The sequence below is a fragment of the Gavialis gangeticus genome, unplaced genomic scaffold, assembly GCF_001723915.1.
Source record: "Gavialis gangeticus isolate Ggan-Ray unplaced genomic scaffold, GavGan_comp1, whole genome shotgun sequence".
Lineage (NCBI taxonomy): Eukaryota > Metazoa > Chordata > Crocodylia > Gavialidae > Gavialis > Gavialis gangeticus.
The window spans coordinates 21,292,756-21,304,855 of NW_017729011.1; the positions used below are offsets into that span (position 1 = coordinate 21,292,756).

The window sequence follows — 12,100 nt, forward strand, 5'->3', positions numbered from 1 at the left end:
CCCGGCCCGGCGCTCGTCTGTTGCCGAGGCCGCAGGGCAGCGCGGGCTGCTGTCTCCCCGGCTTGACCCCCGCGCCCCGCCCGGCTTGGCACGTGCGTGGCGGGCACCGGCGCCCAGCCTGGGGGTGGGTTGCTCAGTGTAGCCATGTGGGCAGGGGTGGCGCGGAAGAAATGGCCGGTGCTTCCCTAGTGCCGCTCAACCTTGATGCGCCCAGCTCTACTCTGCAAGCTGCTCGGTTGCCAACCAGTCGGCTCCCATTGCCCTCTGCGCCCCGCCGGGTGCCGCGCGGGTGGGTGGCTCCAGCAGTGCAGGAGCCGGCTCGTTGGCCCCGCCGTTACATCCGTTTGGCCCTGGCACGCAGCACGGTGCCAGCGGGAGGGTGGAGGAGAATCCGCCCCGTGGGCAGGGCCCTGCTTCCCCAGGACCAGACAACAATGACCAGAAACGTCCGAAGAAAAGGTTATTGTCTCCCGTAGAAAGTGGGGCTCCTAAGTGTGAAGTGGGAATTATTTCGTGACCGGGTCTCAGTCCAGCCGGCCCCTGAGGAAACGTTCAACACGTTTAGTCTCATAAATTCAAAATACAGCCCGTTCCCAGAGCCTCAAAGGGCCGCTGATGATCTTATTGTGCAGCGTGCTATTGTTTCTCCACTGGGCAGGGGCTGTGATTGCAGCCCGATACAGAACCAGCTCCCAAATACGGTTTGTAACCCACGGCCAAGCCAAATTCTTGTCTGTTTGCCCATCGCAAGGACCCAGGGGCTGTTTGGTCCCGGGACACTCACCGGATCTGTTGGGATCAGTCATCTGTTGCAAGCGGGGGACGCGTCCTTTAAGTGGCACCTGGGTTTCTTACTGTAGGAACAAATAAAGCCGTGGTTACGCGCTGCTGCACTCCTCCAGCAGGAGCGACTGCATTCAGCTTCGGGACTAGCTCCACTGAGGTCAGCAGAGCCCAACCGTAGGTGAGGCCGGCATTTTCAGAGGGGCCTTAGGAAATTTGGCACCTGGTTCCTGCTGAATTTCAGCAGCTTTTGGACAACAAATTCCCTGGGGCGCTTTGAGGAATCCCAGCCTGGCGCTATCCGTGTGACTCCTCCCTCGGCAGTGCGGGACCCCATCTCTAGAGCATCTCTACTCCCCCAGCCACGTGTCATCTCGTGCAGAGCATAAACTTCACGGACAAACCCCGCTGCTCAGTGCAAGCTCTGGGGCTGCAAATGCTTTGGGTGAAATAGAGACCAGGGTGGGTATGGGCTGCATCCAAAACCCCAGGAGGGGTTGGGATCGGAGCTAGGCTCCCCGTGCTCCCGTCACTGTGCTAGCCCCCCATCACCATACAGCCCATATAATGAGGGAGATACACTGGACTGACAAACTTTTGGGCCCTATTCGATTGACTTCTGCATCCTTCAGGCCTGAAGCCAACTGATGCTCGGCTCTCGCTTTACCAGACTCATCCTTTAGCTGTGCGAGTGCAGTATAAAAATTTGGCTGAAATTCCTAGGTGGAAACTAGGGTAGATTCATTCAGACCTAAAGGCATGGTGGGCACTCAGCTTTCGGCTTCACGCCTAATAACAATATGACAGTAACAAATGCACCCCAGTTTACAGTTTAAGTTCCCCCTAGTATCTATCTGATTGCTTAATTCTTCCTTAAGGGCACTGCAAGCTATTTCTAGCATGGCAATCATGTGGACTGCCACAACGCTTGCTTTTCAGCTTCTTTTGCTGGGTCAAATCCTTATTTCGGTACAAGCCTTCTCCTTGGAGTCAACTGCTTTAGGATCCATCAGCAAATGCTCGTTTAATCCTGCATCGGGGTGAAACTCTTCAAGACCCAGGACAAGACATATTTATGCCATCTGGGCCAGAGGGTGAAAATGGGTACGACACCCCCCCATATTTCAGCTGGGTTATGCAGTTACCACCACCTGTCCTTGCTGCCACGACAGGGTTTCTGGAAAGACTTTTCTGAGCTCTGGACTGTAAGTCTGAGCTTGATACCAACCCTGAACCGATATTCTTTACGGCTTGTCCCCACGCACACCTTCCAACCTGGAAGATGGACTTCTCCTATTAACGCCTGCCTCCCGGCCAAGCAGAAAATACTTCTGCATAATCCCTTCTTATTTTTGCTTAATCTACCTGCCAATGCGTCAGCCTTGTAATGGGGGTGCTACTTCTCCCACAAGCTAAAATGCAGCTGACTAGATGCTCCCTGTGCTTTATGCCATCGGGACTACAATGAAAAGCTAGGGTTCAATTTTAAAGACGCGAGTCTCCAGCCCCAGCCCCAGTGCACATGCCCTGTGTCTTGCACTGCAGGATCTCACAGCCGGCTCCACACACAGCCTATGCCCCCAGCTCCCGGGGGCAGGAAACAACCCCCAGATCCCACCGAGTGAGGCCTATAGGTGTGATCACGCGGCCCCCTTGCCCAACCAGTTCCCCCGTGACGTGGGAGGGAGTATGGGGTATGCAGCAAAGGCTGCCGTGGGGCCCTGATGGAGGGTTTGGCTCTTGCTCTGCAGAAGGGGGAGGCTCTGGATGAAAACCCGTGGCTTAGTTTGTGAACAATGAGAGGAGACACAGTGGGAGAGTCCACACCCAGGCCCCGATCCTGCCAACTCAGGAAGGTGCTGAAGCCCCGGTGCAGGGAAAGACGTGCACTTGAGCACGTTCTTACACACATCCCTGGACTGAGGCCGAGATGCTGCAATAAGAAGCAAAGGGGAGGGAGACAAATAGGAGGAGACACATCCTAAAGGCAGAACCCATCACCCGTTTGTAGGATTTTCCCCATCTAGCAAGGCTGACCCATTAGTAGCTGCGTCCTGCGCTCTCCCTTGGATCCCAGCAGGCATTTTGCATGCGGCTCCGACAGCAAATGCTCTAAGGTACCAGCGATGCTGGGAGATGCTCTTAAAAAGCAATCAGGCCTGGTGTTTTGTTTAAGGGAAGCTCTGCCAGCCGGCACGCTGGAAAGACTTTTAAAAAGGGCCTTTTCAACTTTAAAATGAAGGACATTTCCAAGCAAGCCCTACGCCACAGAGCTTTCCAAGAAGAAAGACCTCCCACCACCCTATTATGCTCCATCCCATCCCCAGCGGTATCTGATTACTGTTGTCCAAATCCTGGTTTCGCTGCTCTCGCAAAACCGCTCGGATAACCGGGGGTGCCCGAGTGCACGTGCGATGAACACACGGCGCAGCCATCAGAATTGGTCTCCTGGCTCAGTACTGGTCCCCGGGGTAAAACAAATGCATGAACAATGCGAATGCCCACCGCAATTTAGCCAGGTTTCTGTTACATTTGTGATTGCATTTAAAGGACACTGCAATGGTTACAGTGTCAAAATCACAGCTAATAAAAAGCATAGCTCTGATTTTTCCTCTCACCCTTGAGTGACTCCGGAGTAAGTCCATTGATTTCAACAGTGCAAAATTAGAGTTAGTCAGCAAAAAAATTAACTCCAGCTTACATTACTCCTCAGAGGAAACACGCACTGCCCTCAGCTCACAGTAGGGATCAATGAGAGTTGAGTGCATGGATCAAACCGGTCCCTAAATCAGTCCTCTACCGACCGACAACTACTTCCAAAAGAGACCACTTGAAATACTATTAATGGGGAGAGATCTGCCCTCTACTAGCTGATGGCTACTTCCAGGACAGACCACTTTAAAACACATCATTTCATCCTTATGACCCTCCAATGCCAAAAGGCAGTTCCTAGTTTAGATTTACTTGCACAGAAGCAAGTGTTAAATGGACCAAAGTGGAGATTTGTCTCTGCAGTTGCCCTCCGAGAAGCAGACAAGCTAGGAATAAAAGATTTTATCCTATGGCCAACAGGCATGTAGGAGGAGACGGGGGCAGAGAGATCTCAGTGCAATGGTGCATTATCCTACTTGTTTCCTCTGCCTTCAGCTTCTGAGTCCCTGCTCCTTTTCTGTGCCGCTTGTCTAACTCCTGCTGCAGCCCCGCCAACAGCTGCCCCCCCTTACCTGAGATTTCCCCTCATTTGGCTTAGACGATTTGCTGCAGTTTGCAAATCTGCTGCCCCCGAGCAAGACTTTCAGTGGAGAAATACATTGAAAGCAGCAGGGATATTGGTTTTACCACACTGGTCTAAAAGCATAGGCAGACAAACCTCTTATTAGACCAACTAAATAGTAGCAGAAAAAGGAGCAAGCTTGGAAAGGAGCAAGCTTCTGACATCTAATTTCTCGTCATTATCAGTTGGGAAACCGAGCCGAGTTGAGTGTCAAGGTGCTAAATCGGACCCCGGGGTAAGCTTGCATCATTGGCACAATCCGCCTTGTCTTACCCCGCTTTCTCTCGCATGGACGGTAGATCTGGGTTTAGTGATGGGGCTCTGAGTCCAGCGGCAGCTTGTGATTCTCTGATCCGTACCACTTCCCTTGGGCTGACAAAGACAATGTCAGGAGCTTGCCCATCAGCAGTCGGATTACTCTTATCACCTGCTCTTCCTCATTGTTTGTCCTCTGCTTAGAGAAATAGTGCGACTAGCACCGCCGCACCCCACTGAGAAATATGTGTACTTGTGTTTCACTCGGGGAAAAAACACCAGAGCAGAGAGTACTGACTAATACCTGTGCTATATTTCCATAGCTTCTGTTTCCAAAGCCACCCACGAAGCACCCTGCAGACAAAGGACAATTGCCTGTCCTCAGAGCACAGAAGTGGCCCCATCCCACACTGCACTGTCAGTACCTAGCTATGGGTGCAGTGAAATGCAGCCGCCTCTGGGGTGGAACGAGACCGCTCTATAGCAGCATTCAGCATCTCTGCAGGGGCGAATCGTGCCCTGAAGCGTCCCGACACCTCTGAGAGGCCTCCCGACTTACTCCTGCATTGTTGAGCGCGGGGTGCACCAACACACTGCGCTTCTTTGGAAATAAACCCCCAATTTGCTGTCACAGCCTGTTGGTCCTAGCAGTAATGTGTTAGTTTACTGTATCAAGGATCTTAGTTTCTTCTCTTGTCTTCGCTTAGGCGCGGCCCCTTTGAATCCCTGGGATTCGGCATCGCAAAGGACTGAATAAAGGCATCACAAGCTGGCTTGGCACGAATGGCTCTAACCCAACTGGGCACTGGTTAACATCTCCTGAAACCCAACCCCTGGCTCCCTCCAGCCCACGGCCATTATTCCCGCGATGGTTATGGCTCATACAGTACCTGCAGCACCTTGCTCTCTTCCATGCACCCCTTCACAGCAGCCAGGGAAAATGCACCGCTTTCTCCGGCTCCAAACAACTCTCCACAACCTCGGCCACCGCCTCCTCCGGTGCTGCTTCATGGCCCAGGCCTCTTGTCCCCAGTAGGCAGCCGCGGCTCTGCGGTGGTGCCTCCCCGGCACGGCTGGTCACTGGCTCTGCACGCAGGCAGGAGGTCCCGTTAGAGGTGGAAGGGTGGCTTTTTATGCCTTTTTTCCTGTATAAATCAGGATTGGGATGGACAATCCCAGACAGGACTTCCTGTGTGTGTTGCTCACTGATAACGAGCTCTGTTAGCAGAACAAACACTGCAACCGGCTTGCAGCGGCCCCGAGAGGGGGAGAGGGGCTGCGAATGAGACAGCACCGGTAGCCCCCCCAGGGCTGCCCACCCACTGCGGCATGGCATGAAATGGTGTCCTCATGGAAACCTGTGCCCACGTACCCACGTGTGCCCCGGCTGTCAGGCCTAGCAGCCCTCCTGGACTGCCTCCAGCATCCCTAAAGCCATACCAGTCCCCAGGTCGCGTGGCATTTGAGGGATGCGGACGGACAGACCAGAGAGGGGACTGGGGCTGCCATAGCTGCCCACCATCGCGGCCTCCTCAGGGGTCACAAGGCGGAGGGACAAGGGGAAGCTTTCCAGGGTCAGTCACATGCTGTAGTTTTTAGCAATAAGCCTGTTTACCTTGGCCTCCCTTCCAGCTCTATATTAAGCACACGTTAGCAGACCCAACGCCCTGTCCGCACAGCAAAAAACAAGGGCGCTTGCAATGTGGTGTCAGAGGCAGTGAGCAGAAAACTGGGCAGCCCCTTGCACGCGGAGCGGGCCCAGCCCTCCCTTGGCTCCCAACCTCAACACGCAGCCCTGGTGCTGTCTGCCCAGGTTTAGGACAAACGTGGCTGTTTCTGGAGGCATCACAAACTAGGAATGCAGCATGCTTTTCTCTTGGACGGCGTGGCACCTGGGTTTTAATTTGCTGAAGATATTTAAAGCACACGCTTTCCAGTGGTCTTGGGCTTAAGAAAACCCACCGCAGCTCCAAGGCCAGGTGAGCCGGTAGAGAACGGGCCTTTCGTGTCAGCTCCGCCTGCTCCAGCTCATCACACGGCAGCAACGACCAAAACCCCTTCCCCTCTGGTAGCCTAACCAAAATGAGTCGTGGTCAAGTTCCCATCCGTGCATAATCCCCACCTGGTAGCTTCATTATGATTGCTAGTAGTGATGGGCTCTAGGATCCCCATCCTCAGTGGTGAAGGTACATCCCCATCCTCAAATGGTGAAGCTTGGGGCTCTGATACTGCCAACCTTGTGTCTGGATTGGCATTGCTATCTACAACTCCACTTCTTGATCATCAGTGGGTCTTTTTTATCCTCTCAGCATCCCCTGGGAGATAAGGAGGCCCTCTCCTCATTTTGGAGCTGGGGAAGTGAGCGGCTAGTTCTACATCGCACCAAATAGGACTCCAGTTCTCATCATCTGGGTGCCAGGCCTGTGCCCTGTCCACCAGACAGTCCTTCCCACCCTAGTTTTGGAGGACGGCAACCTGGCACGTTGCATCGGCACTAAATCCACTGAGCAGTAAAAGAAGAAAATGTGGGAACCTTTAGTATTTGAGCACGTGGGACAAGCTGAATGGAGATGGCGTTTCCCCTGCCCTGCCACCGCTGACGTCTTCACCAATATTTCAAGGTAAAACTCTGTGGAGGTGTCCACAGGAGGAAACGAATTCACAATGCCAATCTGAAGTTCAAGTGAGAAAAGGCACGCTCAGCCTTGTCACACCTGTGAAGCTGTTGCTCCTTTTCCCAGCCCCTCGGAAAGCAAATACTCTGAAAACACAACCCCTGTCTCCATGGATGCCAAGGTGCTGTTAAGAGCAAGGCCTTACTGATCCCTGCACCCCGAGTCAGTAAAACGCTAAGCATTTGCTTAAAAAGATCCCTGCTCGACCCATCCCTTCATCAGGTGAGCAGGTCCACAAAAGCAGGAGCAATTTAGAAGCTGAAAGTGTAGGGTTTTACGGTCCCGATATAGCAAAATGCTTTAGCATAATTACATCCCTGTTTAGCAAAGCAGTCCAGCACGATCTCAACCTCAACTTCTTTGGGACGTGAATGTGACCCTGACTCAGGGCAGTGCTCCATTGCAACTCTCTGTATTTATGAATTTGTTTTCCTGGATGGGAGTCTTTCCATTGCTGAAGTCCCCCCCCCCCCGCAATATCATTGTAACTGGATTTCTTTTTGGAAATAGTTGGTTTCAAGTTGTGCATAGGTTACCATCATCTCCATTATTGCAGGACTCATGTATTTGTTGCCTCTCACTGTGATATCCCATTAAGGTTTCATGGCTGTACAGTGCATTGCACATAGTGACTTCCACTGCTTCCCGTGGCTTTCCAGTCCCTCACCAGTATGACTCCACAGCGTGTGCGGGTCCCACAGTGCCTGCTTTGCCCTCTGCTCTGATCAGCCCCCTCCACGGCAGCCCCTGTGAGAGCTAGGGTGTGTACGTGGGGGAGCGCACCGCACCGAATAGACCAGGTAATGCGGTCCCTTGGGGTGTGCACGCATACAGTGCTGTGGGTGCCCACTGCCTGGGGGACGCTGCTGGGCTCATGCTTTAAACTCAGAAAGGGGCTGCATGGCACAAAAGGACTGAGCCACCCCCTTGGCCCGGAGGCTTCGGGCCTGGGGGAAGTTTTGACATCTTTCCCTATAGCATGCAGAGTCATGGGCTCAGTCCTGAGGGGCGCTGGGTGCCCACAGCAGCATTGACTTAGCTCATCTCAAAAAGCCGCAACCCCCAGGACTCTGGAAAGGTCTAATCCAGATACAAACTGATCATCTCCACTGACCGCCCCCAACCCTAATCCCTCCTCTCCCATGTGCTTTGCCTATTTGTAGGAATAAATCTCACTCGGTTGCTGAGAACCGGCGAGCCACCCACGCAACCGCACCAGATCTCATTGAGGCCGATGGAGACTTCTTCACTGGACTTCCTCCCTTGAGCCTGCCAGAGTGAAAACTGCCATGCGTGGAAAACATTTCCTGTTTACCGCCATGTAGCTTTGCTATTAGCCAGCATGGCCAAGCATGGTCACAAGGGACCATGGCACTGGGATATAATGGGAAATAATGACGCTCCATCTCGGAGACATTCGGTATCCTCTTGCGAAGGCCAGGCTTTCAGGAAACCGCAGCATGCCCAGTCCTGCTGTCGGGTGTGTGTCTGTCTGTGGGTGCGCTCGCTGCATGCTTGAGGGCTTGTGTGAAGCCCCGTGCCATGTGGTTGGCAACCAGGGGCTGATTTTCAAAGGTATTCCTCCACCTAATGATTCAAAAGAGCCTGAGTGCGGTGCTTCAGTTGCACTGATTTCAACGTGAGCTCGCCGCCCAGCTCACCTGGAGACTTTTAAAATGCTGAAAACCTTTATTGTGCATGCGCTGGTGCATGTATTGCATTAAATCTAGCAGTCCCTCTGCCAGTGCATGTTGGGGCGGGGTGGTACTGGTCGCAAGTGGATACTCCTCGGTTTGGAGGGGAGACATGCTGCATACGCAAGAAGGGGTAGCACGGGGGTCAGTAACTGAGATGACGCCCTGCTCTCCGGTCAGGGTGCTCTGGGGAAATGATGAATGTAGAAGAAAGGGAAGGGAAATGAATCAAACGAGCTGTTTCCCAGCACCTGAGAAAGACAGACTGCAAATGCTGTGGCCAGACTGCACTATTCAGCTGCCCTGAGCAGAGGGGCAGAGGTTGGAGAGGGTCTGTGCAGCCCTCTGCTTCCCTTAGGGGTGGTCAGCCTGGTTGTTCGTGCACCCAACACAGGATGGTGATGAGGGAAGGCCAGTCCCAGACCTCCACCTTCTCCTCACCCTCTTGGAGCAATGGGCCCCCAAAAACACCTGGCAGAGCAATGCTAACACTGTCCCGTGCACCCCTGAGCCTCAGAGCGACACTCTCCAAAATCCAACATAGCAGATCGGCTGTATCAGCCCAGTGGTCAGATATTAGTGCTGGGCTCTAGAGAAAACCCTGCCAGAGTGCAGGGCTATGGGACAAAGGGCAAGGTAGATTTGTACCTTATAGACTAACCAAAGTAGGAGTATGTGTGCGTGTGTGTGTATAGCTATACATCTCAGTGTATGGCATAGCTCACAAAACCTTGTGCGTGTGTGTGTATAGATGTAGATATAGAAATAGAAATACATATATACACACAAACTCCTCTTTGGTTAGTCTGTAAGGTACAAATCTACCATGCCTTTTGTCCACCTGTTCCCATAACCCTGAACTGTGTTGTTTTAAATTGGTGGTGAGCGATCTGTCAGAGTTTGGGAACCGCTGCTCTAGACCCCATCACTAATATCTATGATAGATAGATAGATAGATAGATAGATAGATAGATAGATAGATGTAGTACAAGCTTTCATGAGCTGAAGCTCATTTCATCATATGCTGTAAAAGGACATGCAGACAGACAGACAAATGGAGGGGACGTATCAGGATACAAAAGCCCTCCTTTCAAAGTGGGTGACTTTTCTCCTCTGGTTGTGCTCAGTGCCACTCCGTGCTTATGAACATTTTCAGCTGATGGCTCTTGGTAACACTAATAGCTAAATCCTATTATCGACCCACTGCAGGAGATGTTTGCTCTTAAGTGTGTATTGACGCTTCCTTCCCCAACAACTGCCAGTCTCATCTGTTCCAGAGAAGCTAAATTCTGCCTGTTCAACTCTTACTGTCTTTAGTAGCCTTTGGCCGAGAATCAGCTGGTCACCAGCCCAACTCTGCTGAGGCAGTCCATTTGCTCTTGATTTAATCAGCAAGCTGAAAGCATTTCAGGGAGAACATTATTCCACACCAAAGTGCCGCATCTTAATTACTGACCATCATGTAATAAAAATCCCATGTAGAGAGCAACCAAAAGCCGATGGCCGTAGCATCATTCCCCTCCATGCAGCTTCACTCTACAGGGTTTCCCTCCTGCCACACACTGCATACAGCCTGGCCTTGCTGTGCTTCTAGGAAATAGCCTGCGGCCTGCATTTGCATGGGGCACTGGTCTTGGATAGCGGAAATCAGCCGCTGCTTTGCACTCGGAAGAGCTATGACAATTTGTCCCAGCAAAAGGTCTGGCTCACGGTTCATTAGCATTTAGGGTTTAGAGGAAGCCAGTCTAATAACTTAAACAGAAGCTAAGCATCAGGCATGTACCTGGCATCCGCATGTACAGTTTTCATGCCTTTGGGCATGCAGAAGGGTGCTGGACGCAGGGGATTGCACATCTAATCCCCGACAGAGCCCTGAAAAGTCTCAACAATCCCAGGACCACTCCTCTTCACCAAAGCAATGGGACAAAGGGGGGGGGGGGGAATCCTTCCCAGATTTTACTGCAAGTCCAGCGCATGTCGGGAAGGAAATCGGGGAGTTCACACAGGGCTGTGTGAATACCCAGGCAGGGCAGACACGATTAATAAAGCTCAGGATTTGTATTCCTCATTATTGATTCATGCTGCTTTAAAGAGCTCCGCACTGAACTTGGCAAACAACAGCCCTGGATGAAAAATGAGGCTTCCCCCCCACCATCCTTAGGGAAAATCTTTAACACAAACAAGAAAAGGTTTTGTCAGCATTTTTCATCAAACAGTTTGGGGTTTCCATAGAAAATCTGAAAATATTTAAAAAAAAACCTGGGAAAAGCAGGTTTGGGTGTTTTGACAGGAACCTCCAAGCATTCCCTTAAAGCAGATATTTCCCACAGATGTTTTGGTTTGGATGAAAAAGCCATTTTCTTGATGTCAAAACATAAAAACATATTTCCAATGAAGCATTTCAACCGTCTGTAAATACAAACACTTCACCGCTCGCCTTGGTGGAGAGCCATACCGTGAGCTCAGATGCCAGGGCAATACAGGGCGGGGAAGTACCTGACACAGACAGGTGAGCGAGATCAGACAAGACTAATTAACATCTTCTCCATCCAGGCCACAGATCTGGGCTGCTTCCATTTCTCAGGCACCTCCCTCTGGACAGCAGATAATAGGGACACCCACAATTAAAATAGCATGAGACTGGAATCGTTTGCTGGTGGCAATGGTGCCCGGTGGCTGATTTGGTTTGGTTTTTTTAACGTAGTCCATTGAAAGAGCTGCTCCCTAGCAAACTTTTTTTAAAAGCCCAACTCTGGGAGGTCTGTTCACATTACATATTTCCCATATGGTTTGAGCTTTCCTGATGCTTGTGGACTGATTCCTATTTCGAGGGCCTGGACAGATGACTCATTTGTACCAGAATAAACAAGAAGCAAGCACATGGTGGAAGCTCCTGAAATGGTGCAGTTTAGCAGTGTAGTCCAGTGTAGTGCTACGCTGTGGGGGGGGAAAAAACAGCAAGGTACACTGGCATAGATGTCATGTGTCCTCAGTTAACCCAGAATAGCCAATTGGATAATGCAAGCAAGCTGTGACATAGGATCATAGAAAATGAGGGTTGCAAGAGACCTCGGGAGGTCACATCTAGTCCAACCCCAAGCAGGACCAGCCCCAAGTACATCATCGCAGCCAAGGCTTTGTCTAATTGGGTCTTAAAAACCTCCAAGGACGGAGACTGCACCACCTCTCTGTCCCAGTGCTTCACCCTCCTAGTGAGAAAGTTTTTCCTAATATCCAACTTGAACCTCCCTTGCTGCAGCTTGAGCCCATTGCTCCTTGTCCTGTCCTTTGCCCGCACTGAACACAGTCCAGCCCCATCCTCTTAGCAGCCTTCAGCTCCCTGCATGGGGGTTGCAATCAAATCCTCCCTCAGTCTTTTCTTCTGCAGACTAAACCATCAGCCTGTCATCACCAGTCCT

General features: G+C 51.7%; 1 protein-coding gene across 1 annotated transcript in view; it reads right to left on the reverse strand.

The window, feature by feature from the left end:
* The window catches only part of EGFL7 (EGF like domain multiple 7), a 34,316-nt gene extending 28,894 nt beyond the window's left edge, over positions 1-5,422 (reverse strand). Inside the window, exons 1-2 of the mRNA XM_019510794.1 lie at positions 5,203-5,422; positions 785-854 (exon numbers count right to left, since the gene is read on the reverse strand). The gene's annotated coding sequence lies outside the window, so the exon portion shown is untranslated. The remainder of the gene's footprint in view (positions 1-784; positions 855-5,202) is intronic.
* Between the last annotated feature and the right edge of the window lie 6,678 nt (positions 5,423-12,100).